Raw genomic sequence first — 19,127 nt, 5'->3', positions numbered from 1 at the left:
TGTCTTCATTGACAATATTCAACCTCTCCTTGTCTGAGTCAAAAACAGAAATACTCATAATAATAATTCATAAATCAGGTGTTATACATGGGTTTAAAGATTAACTTCTTGCTAATCCAAAAGGCCTTACGGTGAAAGAAAACCATGCTAGTATCTGAGGGCAGGACCTCATCAAACATACACATGAAAATCATAATTCAACCCACCAGGCACAACACGATAGTCAGAAATAACATATAATTCATCCCTTACCTTTGAAGATCTTCTGTTGGCACTCCTATGTCCATTAACCATCACAAATGGTCCTTTTGTTCGATAAATTATGTTATTATATATCCAAAATGTCAATTTATTTGGCGTGTATGATTCAGATAATACACCGGTTCCAACTCGCTCAACATGACTACACATTATCTAATTAGTTACCTGTAAACTTGATCCAAACACTTCAAACAAACTTTCCTAATCCAACTTTAGGTATTTTTAAATGTAAATAATCTATCAAATTTAAGACGGAATAAACTGTGTTTAATACCGGAGGAAAACAAAGTGGAGTGAGCTTTCAGGTCACGCGCCTCTAACAAATAGTACACTTCACTCGACCCTTGTTCGGAACAGGGCTACTTCTTCATTTCTCAAAGGAAAAATCATTTCTAAAGACTGTTGATATCTAGTGGAAGCGATAGTAACTGCAAACAACTTCCTTAGAATTCTAGATTCCAATAGAAACCCCTTTGAAAAGAGAGGGACCTCAAAACAAATGTCCTGGATGGTTTATCCTCGGGGTTTCGCCTGCCAAATAAGTTCTGTTATACACAGACATAATTTTAACAGTTTTAGAGACTTTAGAGTGTTTTCTATCCAAATCTACCAAATCTATATGCATAGCTTCTGGGCTTGAGTAGCAGGGAGTTTTGTTGGGCACACTTTTCATCCGGACGTGAAAATAGTGCCCCCTAGCCTTATGTTTCATTTAAGCAGACCACCATAGTGTAACGACTTTCTTCTGTGGACGAAGGAGAGGACCAAAGCACAGCGTGGTTAGTGTTCATCATGTTTAATACAGATGGTAAACGTGAACACTACAAAATACAAAACAACAAATGTGAAAAACCCAAACAGCTCTGTCTGGTGCAGACTCACGAAGACAGAAGATAACCACCTACAAAAACCCAACACAAAACAGGCTACCTACATATGGTTCCCAATCAGAGACAATGACTAACACCTGCCTCTGATTGAGAACCATATCAGGCCAAACATAGAAACGGGAAAACTAGACAAACATAGAATGCCCACTCAGCTCACGTCCTGACCAACACTAAAACAAAGAAAACACAAAATAACTATGGTCAGAACGTGACACATAGTCCCTGTGCCCAAGAACACTAAGGTAACCTGCCTAAATTATTACTGACCCATAGCACTCACATCTGTAGCCATGAACTGCTTTGAAAGGCTGGTCATGGCTCACATCAACTCCATCATCCCAGAAACCCTAGACCCTCTCCAATTTACACCCCACCCCAACAGATCCACAGACGAGGACATCTCTATTGCACGCCACACTGCCCTTTCCCACCTGGACAAAAGGAACACCTATGTGAGAATGCTATTCATTGACTACAGCTTAGCGTTCAACACCATAGTGCCCTCCAAGCTCATCAATAAGCTAAGGAACCTGGGACTAAACATCTCCCTCTGTAACTAGATCCTGGACTTCCTGACAGCCCTCCCCAGGTGGTAAGGTTAGGTAACAACAAATCCACTACACTGATCCTCAAAACAGGGGCCCCTAATAGGTGCGTGCTCAGTCCCCTCCTGTCCTCCCTGTTCACTTATGACTGCACTGCCAGGCACGACTCCAACAACATCCTTACATTTGCCGTTGACACAACAGTAGTCTGATCATCGACAACGGCGAGACAGCCTTTAGGGAGGAGGTCAGATGCCAGGACGACAAACTCTCTCTAAATGTGATCAAGACGAAGGACATGATCGTGGACTACAGGAAAAAGAGGACTGTGCACACCCACATTCTCATCGACAGGGCTGCAGTGGAGAAGGTTGAGAGCTTCAAGTTCCTTGGTGTCCACATCACCAACAAACTAACATTGTCCAAGCACACCAAGACAGTGATGAAGAGGGCACAACAAAACATTTTCCCCTTAGGAGACTTCAAAGATTTGGCATGGGTCCTCAAAAAGGTTCTTCAGCTGCACCAACGAGATTATCCTGACTAGTTGCATCACAGCCTGGTATGCCAACTGCTCCGCCTCTGACCGCAAGGCACTCCACAGAGTTGCGCGAACAGCGCAGTACATCACATTGGCCAAGCTTCCTGCCATCCAGGACCTCTATACCAGGCGATGTCAGAGGAAGGCCCTAAAAATTGTCAAATACTCCAGCCACCCTAGTCATAGACTGTTCTCTCTGCTACCGCATGGCAAGTGGTACCGGAGCGCCAAGTCTTGGTCCAAGAGGCTTCTAAACAGCTTCTACCCCCAAGCCATAAGACTCCAAAACATCTGGTCAAATGGTTACCCATACTATTTGCAGTGCCACCCCCCCCCCTCACCTCCTCTTTACACCACTGCAACTCTCTGTTATTATCTATGCATAGTCACTTTAATAACTCTACCTACATGTACACATTACCTAAATTACCTCGACACCGGTACATTGACTCTGTATCGGTAGCCCCGGTATATAGCCCCGCTATAGTTATTTACTGCTTCTCTTGAATTATTTGTTATTCCTATCTCATACTTTCTGGGGGGGGGTATTTTCTTAGAACTGCATTGTTGGTTAAGGGCTTGTAAGTAAGCATTTCGCTGTAAGGTAACAGTTGACTTGATTTGATTTAGTGGCAACAGAAGAACTTAGACCCTAAATCTTAGCCCTATTGTGTTGTGCATTTGCTGAGCACCTATACTGACAATGCAATATATATTGTTGAAACAGAAAAGGCATATTTATGAGAACATTGAGGAGACAAATTCAATTGTAGACTTCTGTGTTGCAAAAAACAGGATGTTTAGTCTCTTACCAATCGTCCTTCTAGCTAAGAAGACATATTGGCTCATACATGAAGGACACAGGTATGCAGTAATAATTTATCATCAAGTATTACTGGTACTGAAATAATCAACTCCAAGAGACCAGATGTCTTTCAATAACCTTTGGATGATAGATTTCACCAAGCTTGGGACTTAAGGCTCAGAGCTATCGTGTGTGTGTGTGTGTGTGTGTGTGTGTGTGTGTGTGTGTGTGTGTGTGTGTGTGTGTGTGTGTGTGTGTGTGTGTGTGTGTGTGTGTGTGTGTGTGTGTGTGTGTGTGTGTGTGTGTGTGTGTGTGTGTGTGTGTGTGTGTGTGTGTGTGTGTGTGTGTGTGTGTGTGTGTGTGTGTGTGTGTGTGTGTGTGTGTGTGTGTGTGCGTGGTTTATCAAGTACAGCTCATCACTCTGCGTCTCCATAGCGCCAGGGAAACAGTCGTCACACCTACCGTGGAGTTATTTCCCATAACCCGTACCACCCTGAGGGAATAGACTATCAGCCGACAACACACTGCTTGCCACCTCCCACGGGCCCTGTCACACACAATCCTACACACACCCCTCATCCGCTATCAGATACTGTCATTCCTTCAATCAGCTAGCCCCAATGCTACTGAAGCTACTTATGCCAGAGGAGGCTTGTGAAGGGAGCACGGCTCACAATAATGGCTGAAATGGATTTAATGGAATGGTTTCATTCCGAGCCTGTCCTCCGACTTAAACTGCCACCAGTCACCACTGGAAGTTTAGTTACCTGTATACAGGCTAAACAACGCAGAGCTGTATCTTGTCTGAGAACCATACAATGGTATTCCCTGACTCTCACACTCTATTCTTCAGCAGTCGATATCGAAGCTACTATATGCTGGCCAAACAATGCAGTTCCAGACACTACTCAGTCACAATGGTATTCCTCTGCTGTTTGTGAGACCCTACATGAATTCACTGGTATTCCCCACAGTATAGTGAGATGGCAGTGGAAGGGAGCAGTAGTTGTACACATCAGGGTTTCAACATCTGGTTGAATGCAACAGACCATGTCGTGAGCACAGTGACTGATTGGCTGCCCTCAAAGATGACTCAGGAAGTAAATAATAAACAATGTGACTCACAGAAAGGACTGCACTTTCTGATGTCAAATTACTTAACATCATCTGAGAAAGATTAATAATATGTATCATTTTGATCTACAACACAAAACACTGTAAAAACGAATAAAATTGTAATTGTCAAATGCTTCGTAAACAACAGGTGTGGACTATCAGTGAAATGCTTATGGGCCTTTCCCAACAATGCAGAGAGAAAGAACATGTTTAAATATAAAAAATACAAAACTAAAACACCTAATATTACAAGTAATAATAGATACAGTACAATAGTGAGTACCGGTACCGAGTCAAATCGATGTGCAGAAAGTATTCACACCAGTGTTAAATTTGAGCCAGATCCTGTACCTCTCAGTGTCAGTTCTCATTCTAATTCTAATTAAAGCGATCAAAGTTTATTCGAGTTGCCTCTTCTTTAATTCTCTTTTTATGATCTCTCTCCCTTTCTCTGCTCTGATAGAAATGAGCCTGCAACTCTCATCTCTCCAGCATTACACTTCATAATTTATTTCCTTATAGAGCCACGCGAAGGGTTCTGGAGGAGCTGCAGCACGCCTGATGAATTGAAATACATTTTCCAAAGTTATAGAGACTATCAGCCTGTTCATAAAGAAATGAAATAATTCAGAATAGCCTAGTGCACGATGAGAAAGACAAAACTTTGCCACAGAGTACAAAGAGCTTATTTTAAAAATAGCCTCGCTGTGGAGTGTAAGCCAATAACAAGGCATAGCCTACAGTCGGGAACACAAGGCAAACCTGTCAGTGAAGAAACAGCATGCAGACAAAACTGGCCTTCCGCAATATTTCAAAAAGTCTACAATCGCGGGAAAACATAGGTTGGAAAGCAAATGGCTCCTACTGAAAAGAGAAGACTCTAATCTGTCAGCTGTAGGATACCAAAATACTTGATCAACTTGACTTCCAAATGTTGTTTTACAAAGTAAAACAAGAGAGAGAGAGGCTTTTTGCACTAGCGCATATGGCATCACTAGCAAGTGAGCTGCTTATCATTGGGTGAGTCAATGAAACTGGAAAGCTTTTTTATATTCTCGCATGCAATATGTCTCCACACACCTAGGCATAGGCTATTGATGGATTCAAGACAGGGCCGTTTTCATTGATCTCAGATTCTCAGTTTGTCAGTGTCAAAGTAGCCTGTCATTTCGGTCATTTGTGTGGTATTATGGTGTTTTCAAGACAACTGGGAATTTAGAAGAAAAGAAAAATAGGTTGAATCATGACGTCGTGGTCTTCAGGTCAGAAAGTCAGAGCTCTAGAAAGAGGACAGAGTTTCCCATTTGGAATTCCGAGTTGAATGACTGTTCAAAACTCATAGTCCTAGTCGGAGCTCGTTTTTTTCCGACTTCCCAGTTGTCTTGAACACACTGAAGTCTGAAGTCTTTTTTCCGGAACCCTAGGCCACAATATTGTTTTCCCATATGTGCAACTGCTGTAAGTGCCTTTACTCTACTGCTCTATGCCACTATGTAAATGTAATGATATGCATGCAATGATTTATTCTAAAAGTGATTTTTTAAATTCCAATGTATTTTCTCCCCAGGTCACCCTCTAATGCTCACGTTTTCTTCCGGCACCTCCCGAATGACAAATTAAGCACTGATTCACACCCCTTGTAACAGCCTGAATTTAACATGGATTAAATTGAGATGTTTTGTCACTGGTCTACACACAATACCCCATAATGTCAAATTAGAATTATGTTTTGATTATTTTTTACTAATTAATTTAAAAGAATTGAAGCTGAAATGTTTTGAGTCAGTAAGTATTCAACCCCTTTGTTATAGCAAGCCTAAATAAGTTCAGGTGTAAACATTTGCTTAACAAGTAACAATAAGTTGCATGGACTCACTCTATGTGCAATAATAGTGTTTTTATGATTATGTCCTCTTTGTACCCCAAAAATCTGTAAGGTCCATCAGTCGAGCAGTCAATTTCAACCACAGACTCAACCACAAAGACCAGGGAGGTTCTGCAATGCCATGCAAGGAAGGGCATCTATTGGTAGATGGGTAAAAATAATAAAAAAAAGCAGACAATGAATATCCCTTTGAGCATGGTGATGTAATTAATTACACTTTGGATGATGTATAAATGCAACCAGTCACTACAAAGATACAGGTGTCCATCCTAAGTCAATTGCCGGAGAGGATGGAAACCACTCAGGGATTTCACTATGAGGTCAATGGTGACTTTAAAACAGTTACAGAGTTTAATGGCTGTGGTAGGAGAAAACTGAAGATAGATCTACAACATTGTTCCACAATACCAACCTAATTGACAGAGTGAAAAGAAGGAAGCCTGTACAGAATACAAAATATTCAGTCTGCTTTTAACCAGACACTGGGAGATGAATTCACCTTAAAGCAGGACAATAACCTTAAAGACAAGGCCAAATATACACTGGAATTTCTTACCAAGAAGACAGGAACATTCACTGAGTTGGGAAGTTACAGTTTTGATTACGGTTACGTTTTTTTAATGAAAAGTGCTATAGAAGTTAAATAAATTATTGTTAATAATTATAAATCTCCTGTGAGATAAGATGAAGGTATTTCCCTAAGATGATTTCACATAGATTGGAGGGAAATAAATATTTGATGCACCACAACACTGGAGAAAACATACAGTACATGATACCATTACTGTGGAATATCTTTTGATGCCTATGAATCTGGCATCACAACTCCCTTACCAATCTTGAATTAATGACACATACCTGCCCACTAGTCATGATGTGTTAGTTGCTGTGCAGTTACAGTATATAAATAGCACATGTGCACCCAACATTGTGACACTGAGGTGTGAAAATACAGAAAAGTTAAAGTAATCAAATCACTTCCCTTTTGGCTGTCTAAAGTATGTAATATACAGCATATATTTGACAGTTGTATACAAACACTGCAAACTTCTACTTGATCATTTGCCTCTTTCTATACCTGCCATTTAGAAAATGTCACAGTATGCAAATGTTTCACAAATGACTTAACTCACTGGTGTTAAACCTTTCCGACTGCATTTAAAGAGGTTGCTTGTGTACATGACGAGGAGGCTTGTATAGTTCAATTCATTCTAACTTTACAACATAGCATGCAGTTTTTAAGCTAGGTTCTTACAAGCAGCGTAATTTGAATTCTGGTCGTGCTCTTGGCAGTCCAATAGAGGACAGTTTAAATCTAAATCTTCTGTCTGGCAGCTTCACTAATAAGTGACAGGCAATGGAGCAAAGCGCCACCCAAATTAAATTCCTTTTAAGTGGCTGCCACTTTGTGATTGGGCTTAATATGCACATTTAGAAAGTAAATAGTTCCACAATCAAAGCCTCTGAAATTAATTTTGTCCCCAGATAGTAGGTGTAAGAACATTGGGCACCCCAAGTATAAGAACAAATATATATATTTTTGTGTTTCAGATGATAAAATAGAAAGTGATACAATTTAAAAAGATCATCCTTATTAATAACACTGGGTATGTTGACAAGCATTGAACTTAACACTGAAAATATTACTGTAGGTTCTACTTGAAGTGTGTGTGTGTGTGTGTGTGTGTGTGTGTGTGTGTGTGTGTGTGTGTGTGTGTGTGTGTGTGTGTGTGTGTGTGTGTGTGTGTGTGTGTGTGTGTGTGTGTGTGTGTGTGTGTGTGTGTGTGTGTGTGTGTGTGTGTGTGTGTGTGTGTGTGTGTGTGTGTGTGTGTGTGTGTGTGTGTGTGTGTGTGTGTGTGTGTGTGTGTGTGCATGCGTGAATCCAACTTGTGCTAAATTAAAATGTATCCATAGTAGCCAAGAGGATGACACTGATGAGAGAATCAAGGCACAAAACAACAATTCAAGTTTTGTATTATCATTGGACAACACTGACATCAAGTGACAGCTTGCTACCATTGCATAAGACTGACTGACAACAAGACTGTAATGCAGAAAGACATGAGTCAAGTTAACATGTTTAGTGGGCAGATAATATGGTAAAGATACAGGTCATACATCCGGGTATTGATATTGACCAAAATAGTATAACCCTTAACAGGACAGCAACCTCTTATACGGGGAAGTAGTGGGATGTCTTGCATCCTATTTACACACACATACCATACTCGGTTGCTGTTTCCTCAAACAACTCTAAGCAACCAATCATACTTGTCACCAGAGCCATCCCACTGGGTAGACACTGGTTGAGTCAACGTTGTTTCTATGTCATTTCAATGAAATTGAGTTGAACCAACGTGGAATAGACGTTGAATTGACAGGGACGGGATGGAGCACATGTTGTTACCACGATCATATAATTAAGTAATAATGCACGAGGGGGTGTGGTATAACCACCGAGTTTATAATCCTTTTTATAAATTGGGTGGTCGAGCCCTGAATGCTGATTGGCTGACAGCCGTAGTATATCAGACCGTATACAACGTGTATGACACAACATGTCTTTTTACCGCTCTAATTACTTTGGTAACCAGTTTATAATGGTAATAAGGCACCTCAGGGGTTTGTGGTATATGGCCAATATGCCCCGGCTAAAGGCTGGGTCCAGGCACTCCGATTTTCATTGTGCGTAAGAACAGCTCTTAGCCATGGTATATTGGCCATAAACCACACCCCCTTGGGCCTTATTGCTTAATTGTTCTTTACAGTTAAACTCTGAGCGCAGTAAATATGTAGGTATGATGTTCCCTTCTGAGGGGGATCAAAACAATAGCAATGTTGTCACGCCCTGACATTAGAGAGACTTTTTATTCTCTATTTTGGTTAGGTTGGGGTGTGACTGGGGGGGGGGTGTTTCTATCTAGGTGTTTTATTTCTATGTTGGCCTGGTATGGTTCCCAATCAGAGGCAGCTGTTTATTGTGGTCTCTGATTGGGGATATATATTTAGGCAGCCATTTCCCCACTGTGTTTTGTGGGATCTTGTTTTGAGTTAGTGCATGTGGCACCTCTGATGTCACGGTTCGTTGTTTGTTTCTTTTTGTTTTGAATTATCGCGTAAATAAATATGTGGAACTTTAATCACGCTGTGCCTTGGTCCGTCTCTCCACAAAACCATGACACAAGATCCCACCACAACAGGACCAAGCAGCGTGCCCGGGAGCAGAAGGTATCCTGGGCTTGGGAGGAGATAAAGGATGAGAAGACATCCCAGACTTGGGAGGAAATCATGTCAGGACACGAAAGCCTTCCTTGGAAGCAGACGCAAGGAGAGAAGGGAGGACAGCGACGACACCAGGGTTCGCGGCCACAGAGAAAGCCCAAAAGACAGCCCGAAAACATATTGGGAGGGGGCACACTGGGTGTGTGCCGGAGCTAGTAGTCGAGCAGCGGAGAGGGCCAGAGCCTGTGTGGGAGTCGATAGAGGAAGGTAATGAGAGATGCCGGAGAGAGGTTTTGGCAAGGAGAATGCTGCAGCGCAGGCGTGCTGAAGAGCGCCTTCTCAGCCCGGCACCATCTCTGCCAGCTCTACACACCAAGACTCCAGTATGCCTTCACAGCCCAGTATGTCGTGTGCCAGCTCCCCGCACTCGCCGTGCGAAGTGTGTCCTCGTTCCGGTACAATTTGTGCCGGCTCTATGCACCAGGTCTCCAGTGCGCCTCCACAGTCCAGTACATCCTGCGCCAGCTCCCTGCACTCGCCGTGCGGATTGTGTCACCGTTCCGGTACAATTTGTGCTGGCTCTACGCATCAGGCCTCCATTGCGCCTCCCCAGTCCGGTACGTCCTGTGCCTGCTCCCCGCACTCGCCCTGAAGTGCATGTCACCAGTCCGGTGCCACCTGTGCCCGCACCACGCACTAGGCCTCCAGTGCGCCTTCCCAGTCCGGTGTGTCCTGTGCCTGCTCCTCGCACTCGCCCTGAGGTGCGTGTCACCAGTCCAGTGCCACCTGTGCCGGCTCCACGCACCAGGCTTCCGGCGACGGTTCCCAGTCCAGAGCTTCCGGCGATGGTCCCCAGTCCGGAAACCTCTGGCAACGGTCCACGGTCCGGAACCCCCTACGACGGTCCACGGTCCGGAACTTCCTGCGATGGTCAGCGTTCTGGAACCTCCTGCGACAGTCAATGTTCCAGAACCTCCAACGAGGGTCAGCTGTCCTGAGCTTCTAGGCAAGGCATCCAGTCCAGCTCTAGGGTAGGAGCCTTCCTCTGCGCTGGTGTCCAGTCCAGGCACGGCGTCCAGTCCCACTCCATGGCAGGAGCCTTCCTCTGCACCGGTGCCTAGTCCAGGCACGAAGGCCAACTCAGCTCCATGGCTGGGGCCCTCCTCTGCGCCGATGCCCAGTCCAGGCACGGCGTCCAACCCGGCTCCATGGCCCGACTCGTGGTCTGTACGGGGGGCAAAGACCCGCACCGGAGCCGCAATTGACACTAGTCACCCCCTCCCTACCTACCCTCCCCAGTTGGTTTCAGGTTTTGCGGCCGGAGTCCGCACCTTTGGGGGGGGGCTTTTTATTGTCTATTTTGGTTAGGGAGGGTGTTCCTATCTAGGTGTTTTATTTCTATGTTGGCCTGGTATGGTTTCCAATCAGAGGCAGTGTCACAAATCCTGTCGAAGATGGTGCCTCTTCCTGTCCAGGCGGCACTCGGCGGTCGTCGTCGCCGGCCTACTTGCTGCCACCAATCCCCTTTTCTGTTTCATTTAGTGTTGTCTGGTTAGTTGCACCTGTTTCTTGTTTAGGTTTGGTTTTGGGCTATTTAAACCCGGTAGGCCCGCCGGCTTTTGTGCGGGCTTGTTTTTCTGTTATTGGTGTGTGATTTTTGTGGATTTTATTTCCCAAACCGTTTCGTCCTGTTTGTTTTGGACTGGGTCTTTTAGCGCCCGTGAGTGTGGCGTTGACCGATACTCTGTTGCTTTGGGAATAAATATATCCACGTATCTAACTACCCTGCTCTCTGCGCCTGACTCCTCCACCCACTATTTCTGGAAGTCCTGACAGGCAGCTGTTTATCGTTGTCTCTGATTGGGGATCATATTCAAGCAGCCATTTCCCCACTGTGTTTTGTGGGATCTTGTTTTGAGTTAGTGCATGTGGCACCTCTGGTGTCACGGTTCGTTGTTTGTTTCTTTTTGTTTGGAAGTATCGCGTAAATAAATATGTGGAACTTTAATCACGCTGCACCGTGGTCCGTCTCTACACACAACCATGACAGATGTTGACAAGAACACGTTCCTGATGAACCAGAAATATCACATGGAGTACTGCAACAGCTTAAGGTGATCATGAACTAATGAATTAATTAGATATAACTGAGAGATGATTGAGTGTTTACAAATGTACAGACATCTATAGAAAATCTGATTTAAAATGTAGGGCTCTATTTCAACAACCTAACTCAATGGTAAATCTTAGAGCTGGCGATAGTGTTATAGGTTCGGGGGTGTGTCAGAAATATTTTTGCTATTTTCACAACCATAATTATGGGCACAATACTGTAGCTGGTGGTGGCTTGTGGGTGTGTCGACGCTTGGCCCCTCACTGGACAATCAGAACGTGCTCCCTGGTTAAACATGTGGTTGCTTGTCTATTTACGGTCTTTTATGTATTGCGTTGTCATCAATTTCAATTAAAATGTTAGCCCTTTGTAGCCAAGTTCGTTAATATTTGCTAAATATGTTGAACATTTTCAGTCCACTTTGTTCTAATTTCATTTCTTCAATATGGAAATAGATTGTTAAACATAGGCTATAGCCTTCACACTGATATAGGGGCTGGGCCTTATGGAAATTGTCATCTGGACATGCCAAACATAGTCAATAAGCAAGATTAAATTCACTAGGCTATTAATGAGAACTAAAAGATAGTGTATAATTCTAATCAAATTCTAAATAAAACGAAACAACAATGAGGTTCCTAAATACAGTTAAAGACACAATAATTGCTCCATGTGGGCACATAATAAAGCCAGTTTAGACCATGAAATTTTACACACATCCAAACTTTTCACAGGAGCTGGATAAATATCCAATATAAAGATAAATGGGGAATGTTCACTCGCTGTTATATTTCTTGCAAATGTAATATTGTAAGATCATATTTGCACTTCTCCAAAAATAGGCCTAGCAGATGAAATTGCATTGCATTCGAAACATGTACATGTAACAGTACTCTTCTTGCGTTGTGTACAATCAATCATCGACACGAACTCCAACGTGTAGCTCCAGTCATGGAGATTTATTCTGATAGAAACAGCACAAAATTGCACGTCATGCAACGCACGGCTCACCATCCAACTCTGCACTCACGCACTGTACAAAATATATGAACCCCCCCCACCAGACACAGTAAGTTGCTAGCTAGTACTGGCGGGAATTCTCTACAACAAAATGCATAACAAATATGCACCAAAAACGGCTAAATCTTTTGTGTGGTGTTCTAATAACATTTGCAAACAAATTGATATAAATTGTACATTTAAATCATCACTTGGGAGTATAAAATCACCTTTGACATACAGTGCTTTGCAACCAACATCTTACCGTTGTAAGCAAGCTACGCAAACCAGCCAATAAGATGCCATGTTGAGTAGGTGAAGGCAAGACAAACTCAAACCAAAAACCCATTGGCTTAACAATAAAGTGGCAAGGGGAATCACCAATATAACCCTGTTACATACATTCTCACCATAAACCCATGAACAATGAATCGTTCTAATAATTTAATTTAAATTTAATTAAAATTATTTTTTTACCTTTATTTAACTAGGCAAGTCAGTTAAGAACAAATTCCTATTTTCAATGATGGCCTAGGAACAGTGGGTTAACTGCCTGTTCAGGGGCAGAACGACAGATTTGTACCTTGTCAGCTTGTACCTTGTCTGGTTACTGGTCCAACGCTCTAACCACTAGGCTACCCTGCCGCCCCGGTTTAAAATGTTTAAACATTTTTTTAAACACACAATTAGATTTCTAAAAATGATTGGGTCAGAAGCATGATATCATTAATCACTTCTCTCACTCCACGGCACTTTGTGCACAGGTATAAATGTTTTAATGCATAACATTCGCACATCTATAAAAAATACTAGATCTCCTGTCAATTGTATCGTTGCCTATGTGTAAGGCATATTCTCCAAAAATATTATTTCTAAATAGGCAATTCACAGGCACAAAAGGCACATCTCTCTTCCATGGGCACTGTGTGTAATGAATGGGTAGGCTGCGCTTCTGCTCTCAAAATCCATGCCTTTATCAACTGCGTTACCGTTACCGTTAAGACCTGCTTTTTGTAAGTCTTAACTTCCCATTAGCACTGCATGAAATTGTCACTTTTGCGCTTGTTTTTAAGAACACACCTCAAATATTGCCACCCCTCCCCCTCAGCAGAAGCTAGCTGATAGACAGGTAAATTGCCGAATATATGCCAGTGCGACAGTTTTAACATGACCAAACTAACATGCGTTTGACACTTGCCACTCCTTAGAGCCAGCTGAAATAGAACCCTTAGTGTGTAACAGTCATATACAGTACACATGATAATGGGTATTCACATTTATTCTTTTTTAAAGTTTGTTTTGTGTCATTAGCAGGATCTCTTGAAAACAAAAGTGCTAGTTAATTGATGACAGTGTAGAGTTTGGAGTGAAACGTGTAGTCGGCTTTCTGTCAGGCTCTAAAATCTATAATACGTGTATTTTATTTGCCTTTTGATCATTACAACCATAATGGATAGGGTGATGGAGATACCAAACCCAATGGCCCCATTTTTCACCCCAAGCAATGCCCATACCACAACCCCCACCAGGCATAGCATAATAAAAAGAACCATCACCAACAAGCCCCACACCAGCAATTTTGAGGTAGCCCTGAGTTCTCACTCTCTCATTGGTTGTTGTCCTTGTTCGCTGTCACCTGAATAACCTTGGGCTTTTTTGAGAGTGAACGGCTCCATGTTTCCTGACATTATTTCTCGTCTAGCTAAGAGCTCTATGATCTGATTGTTGTTGCCATGGCATTGCTGCTGAACACATATCCGACCGTTACATTTCTGAACAAGCGGAGTCAGGATTGTGTCTTGTTGAATGAACTCATCTATTAATGTTTTTTAGTCTCTCCCTCCCTGTGGAGAGAACAACAGTGTACTCATTGACCTCGTCAGATGTAGTCTCCATCACTCTCTGTTCTTGTAGTGTGAATTGTCTCAGCTGAAGGACCAGAAGGAAGTGATGAGGTCCAGGGGCATACAGAGACAATGCCTTTTCCATCTGAGCCTCTCCAGAAGGAAGGGATGAGGTCCAGGGGCATACAGAGACAATGCCTTTTCCATCTGAGCCTCTCCAAAAGGAAGGGATGAGGTCCAGGGGCATACAGAGACAAGGCCTTTTCCATCTGAGCCTCTCCAGAAGGAAGGGATTAGGTCCAGGGGCATACAGAGACAATGCCTTTTCCATCTGAGCCTCTCCAGAAGGAAGGGATGAGGTCCAGGGGCATACAGAGACAATGCCTTTTCCATCTGAGCCTCTCCAAAAGGAAGGGATGAGGTCCAGGGGCATACAGAGACAAGGCCTTTTCCATCTGAGCCTCTCCAGAAGGAAGGGATTAGGTCCAGGGGCATACAGAGACAATGCCTTTTCCATCTGAGCCTCTCCAGAAGGAAGGGATGAGGTCCAGGGGCATACAGAGACAATGCCTTGTCCATCTGAGCCTCTCCAGAAGGAAGGGATGAGGTCCAGGGGCATACAGAGACGAGGCCTTTTCCATCTGAGCCTCTCCAGAAGGAAGGGATGAGGTCCAGGGGCATACAGAGACGAGGCCTTTTCCATCTGAGCCTCTCCAGAAGGAAGGGATGAGGTCCAGGGGCATACAGAGACAAGGCCTTTTCCATCTGAGCCTCTCCAGAAGGAAGGGATGATGTCCAGGGGCATACAGAGACAAGGCCTTTTCCATCTGAGCCTCTCCAGAAGGAAGGGATGAGGTCCAGGGGCATACAGAGACAAGGCCTTTTCCATCTGAGCCTCTCCAGAAGGAAGGGATGAGGTCCAGGGGCATACAGAGACGAGGCCTTATACATCTGAGCCTCTCCAGAAGGCTCACTGTTGAACAAGCATGGAGTCTCACCCCCTGTTACTCCTTTCCCACACACTGCCTCTGCTTTCCAAAAGTCGTTGGTCAGGGAGGAAAGACCAACGCAGTCCATATTCAAATGCCTCTTTGCCTAGGACGGTGTTACCCACAGTGCTCTACCCCACTCCACACTGGCCAATCAACATCAGTCTCAGACACGAGTCATCCGACCGTGCAAAGAAATAAAACACTATTGTCCAGTTTCCTGGACACAGATTAAGTCCTGGACTAAAAATCATTCTCAATGGAAATTCTCCATTGAAAGCGCTGAGAGATTATGTTGGTGTCTACATGAAAATAAACTAGAGATGTTCCTGATCGTTGATGGGCTTCTTGTACCTCTGGATATGTGGCTAGAACACCCAGACCAGTAAACATAGGCCTACAGTACACTTAACTTCAATTCTGAAGACATGACTCATACATGTTTTATCTAAAGCTATAAGTGTTTGCCATCATAAATCATTTGATAACCGTTTACTTTACTGGTCTATGATGAGGGCTTAATTGAATCATCTTTAAGCGGTTGTGTAGAGAAATCAAGCACACCCGATGCCAAGCTTGTGTCATTCATATTTTGTAGATGTGTGCAGTAAATTCATAAAAGCTTCTGCACTCCCCTTGTAAAAAAACAAAAAATAATCATTCTATTCTATGAACACAAAGCACATGACTTTTACAGATAACATGTTTTTTTTAATACAGATGAAGCAAAGAGATGAATCATTTCCTCGTTGTGAAATATGAATGGTATTCAGGTCAGTACTTGGCCTTTTCTTTACTGCGTGATAAAAAAAGATCATTGCAATGGAGTGTTAGGGCAGTTTCACAGAAGAAGAAAAGTAATCAGTGTGGCTCAGTTGGTAAAGCATGGCACTTGCAACGCCAGGGTTGTGAGTATGATTCCCATGGGGGAACAGTATGAAAATGTATGCACTCACTACTGTACATTTCTCTGGATAAGAGTGTATGTAAGAAAAGTTGAGACCACATTTTGTGAAGAGTCAACATACACAACGTTAATTTTCACACATGAAAACAGGCTCAAGGGACAACCAATTGAGGAATTTGTGGCGAGGATTCCAGACCCTCAAAAACTAATTCAGAAATGTCAAGGGCAATATCATGTATTTAACAATTAAGTTCAGAGTCCCTCAAAGACCATTGAGCTTCTTGATAAAATTGTCATCGAGTATTCACATCAAAACACATTGTATTTATCACATGTGCCGAATACAACTGGTGTGGACTTGGAAGTGAAATGTTTGCTTATGAACCTTTCCCAATGATGCAGAGTAAAAATTATATGATCATTTAAAAAAATAGTGCGAAGAATAAAATAAAATACACAAGAATGAGGCTGTAACAGGGAGTCTCCGTACCAAATCAATGTGCAGGTGTACGAGGTGTTTGAGGGATTTGAGGTAGATATGTACATGAAGGCAGGATAAAGTGACTAGGCAAATGGATAGATAGTAATAAGAGTAAAATGAAGAACAGAATAGCAGCAGCAAACCATCAAATCAAATGTTATTTGTCACATGTGCCGAATACAACAGACCTTACAGTGAAATGCAAACTTGCCAACATTTAACCAACTGGCCAGTTATAAGAAGGAAAAAAAGTGTTAAAGAGATTATTAACTGAAATAAACTGAAGTAATAAAATGAATATATGAAAAATAAGAAAATAACAGAGGCGAGGCTATATACAGGGTGTACCGGTACAGAGTCAATGTGCGGGGGCACCGGCTAGTCGAGGTAATTGAGGTAATATGTAGGTGGAGGTAATGGATAATAAACCGAGTAGAAGCAGCATAAAAAAGGGGGTGAGGGGAGGGGACAATGCAAATAGTCCGGGTAGCCATTTGTTATGGCTTGGGTGTAGAAGCTGTTTAGAAGCCTTTTGGACCTAGACTTGGCGCTCCAGTACCACTTGCTGTGTAGTTGCAGAGAGAACAGTTTATGACTAGGGTGGCTGGAGTCTTTTAGAATTTTTTGGGGCATTCCTTTGAGCAGTGATGCTTTCAAAGGTGCAGCTGTAGAACTCTTTGAGGATCTGAGGACACATGCTAAATCTTTTCAGTCTCCTGAGGGGGAATAGGCATTATTATGCCCTCTTCATGACTGTCTTGGTGTGTTTGAACCGTGATAGTTTGTTGGTGCTGTGGACACCAAGGAACATGAAGCTCTCAACTAAAGCCCTGTCTATGAGAATGGGGGATGTGTATGGTCGTCCTTTTCCTGTAGTTCACAATCATCTCCTTTGTCTTGATCATTTTGAGGGAGAGTTTGTTATCCTGGCACCACACTGCCAGGTCTTTGACCTCCCTATAGGCTCATCGTTCTCTGTGATCAGGCCTACCACTCTAGTGTCATCGGAAAACGTAATGATGGTGTTGGAGTCGTGCTTGGCCATGCAGTCACGGGTGAACAGGGAGTACAGTAGCGGACTGAGCACACACTCAGTCCCCGTGTTGAGGATCAGCGTGGCAGATGTGTTGTTACCTACCCTTACCACCTGGGGACGGCCCGTCAGGAAGTCCAGGATCCAGGTACAGAGAGAGGTCTTTCGTCCCAGAGTCCTTAGCTTAGTGTTGAGCTTTGTGGGCACTATGGTGTCGAACACTGAGCTGTAGTCAATGAATAGCATTCTCACGTAACTACCGGTCACTTAGAAATGTCCTTGTTATTGAAAGAAAAGCTCATTCTATGTCCATTAAATGATCAATTTAATATTATTTTAATGGACATAAAATGTGCCTTTCTTTCAAACACAAGGACATTTCTAAGTGACCCCAAACTTTTGAACAGTAGTGTTCCTTTTGTCCAGGTGGGAAAGGGCAGTGTGGAGTGCAATAGAGATTGCATCATTTGTGGATCTGTTGGGGCGGTAAGCAAATTGGAGTGGGTCTAGGGTTCCTGGGATAATGGTGTTGATGTGAGCCATGACCAACCTTTCAAAGCACTTCATGGCTACAGACGTGAATGCTACGGGCCAGTAGTCATTTAGATAGTCCCTGTGCCCAAGAACACCAATGGTGGTCTGCTTGAAACATGTTGGTATTAGAGACTCGGTCAGGGAAAGGTTAAAATGTCAGTGAAGATTCTTGCCAGTTGGTCAGCGTATTCTCGGAGTACATGTCCTGGTAATCCGTCTGGCCCTGCGGCCTTGTGAATGTTGACCTGTTTAATGGTCTTACTCACATTGGCTACGGAGAGCGTGATCACACAGTCGTCTGGAACAACTGACGCTCCCAAGCGTGTGTTCAGTGTTACTTGCCTCGAAGAGAGCATATAATTTATTTAGCTCGTCTGGTAGGCTTGTGTCACTAGGCAGCTTGTGGCTGTGCTTCCCTTTGTAGTCCATAATAGTTTGCAAGCCCTGTCACATCTGACGATTATTGGAGCCGGTACAGTACGATTCAATCTTAGTCCTGTATTGACACTTTTGATGGTTCGTTTGGGGGCATAGGAGGATTTCTTATAAGTGTCTGGGTAAGAGTCCCGCTCCTTGAAAGTGTCAGCTCTTCCCTTTAGTTCAGTGCGGATGTTGCCTGTAATCCATGGCTTCTGGTTGGGTATGTACATACGGTCACTGTGGGGACGACGTAATCGATGCTGTTGTGGTGACTGATGTGGTGTACTCCTCAATGCCATCGGAAGAATCCTGGAACATATACCAGTAAGTGCTAACAAAACAGTCCTGTAGCTTAGAATCTGCTTCATCTGGCCACTTCCTTATTGAGCGAGTCACTGGTACTTCCTGCTTTAGTTTTTGCAAAACCTTGAGGCTTCCTTCATATTAGATTTCATGCACCAGCTGTTATTTACAAATAGACACAGACCGTCACCACTTGTCTTACCGGAGGCAGCTGTTATATCTTGCTGATGGAACGAAAA

The sequence above is a fragment of the Oncorhynchus gorbuscha genome, linkage group LG10 (assembly GCF_021184085.1).
Source record: "Oncorhynchus gorbuscha isolate QuinsamMale2020 ecotype Even-year linkage group LG10, OgorEven_v1.0, whole genome shotgun sequence".
Lineage (NCBI taxonomy): Eukaryota > Metazoa > Chordata > Actinopteri > Salmoniformes > Salmonidae > Oncorhynchus > Oncorhynchus gorbuscha.
This window is presented reverse-complemented; position numbering follows the sequence as displayed.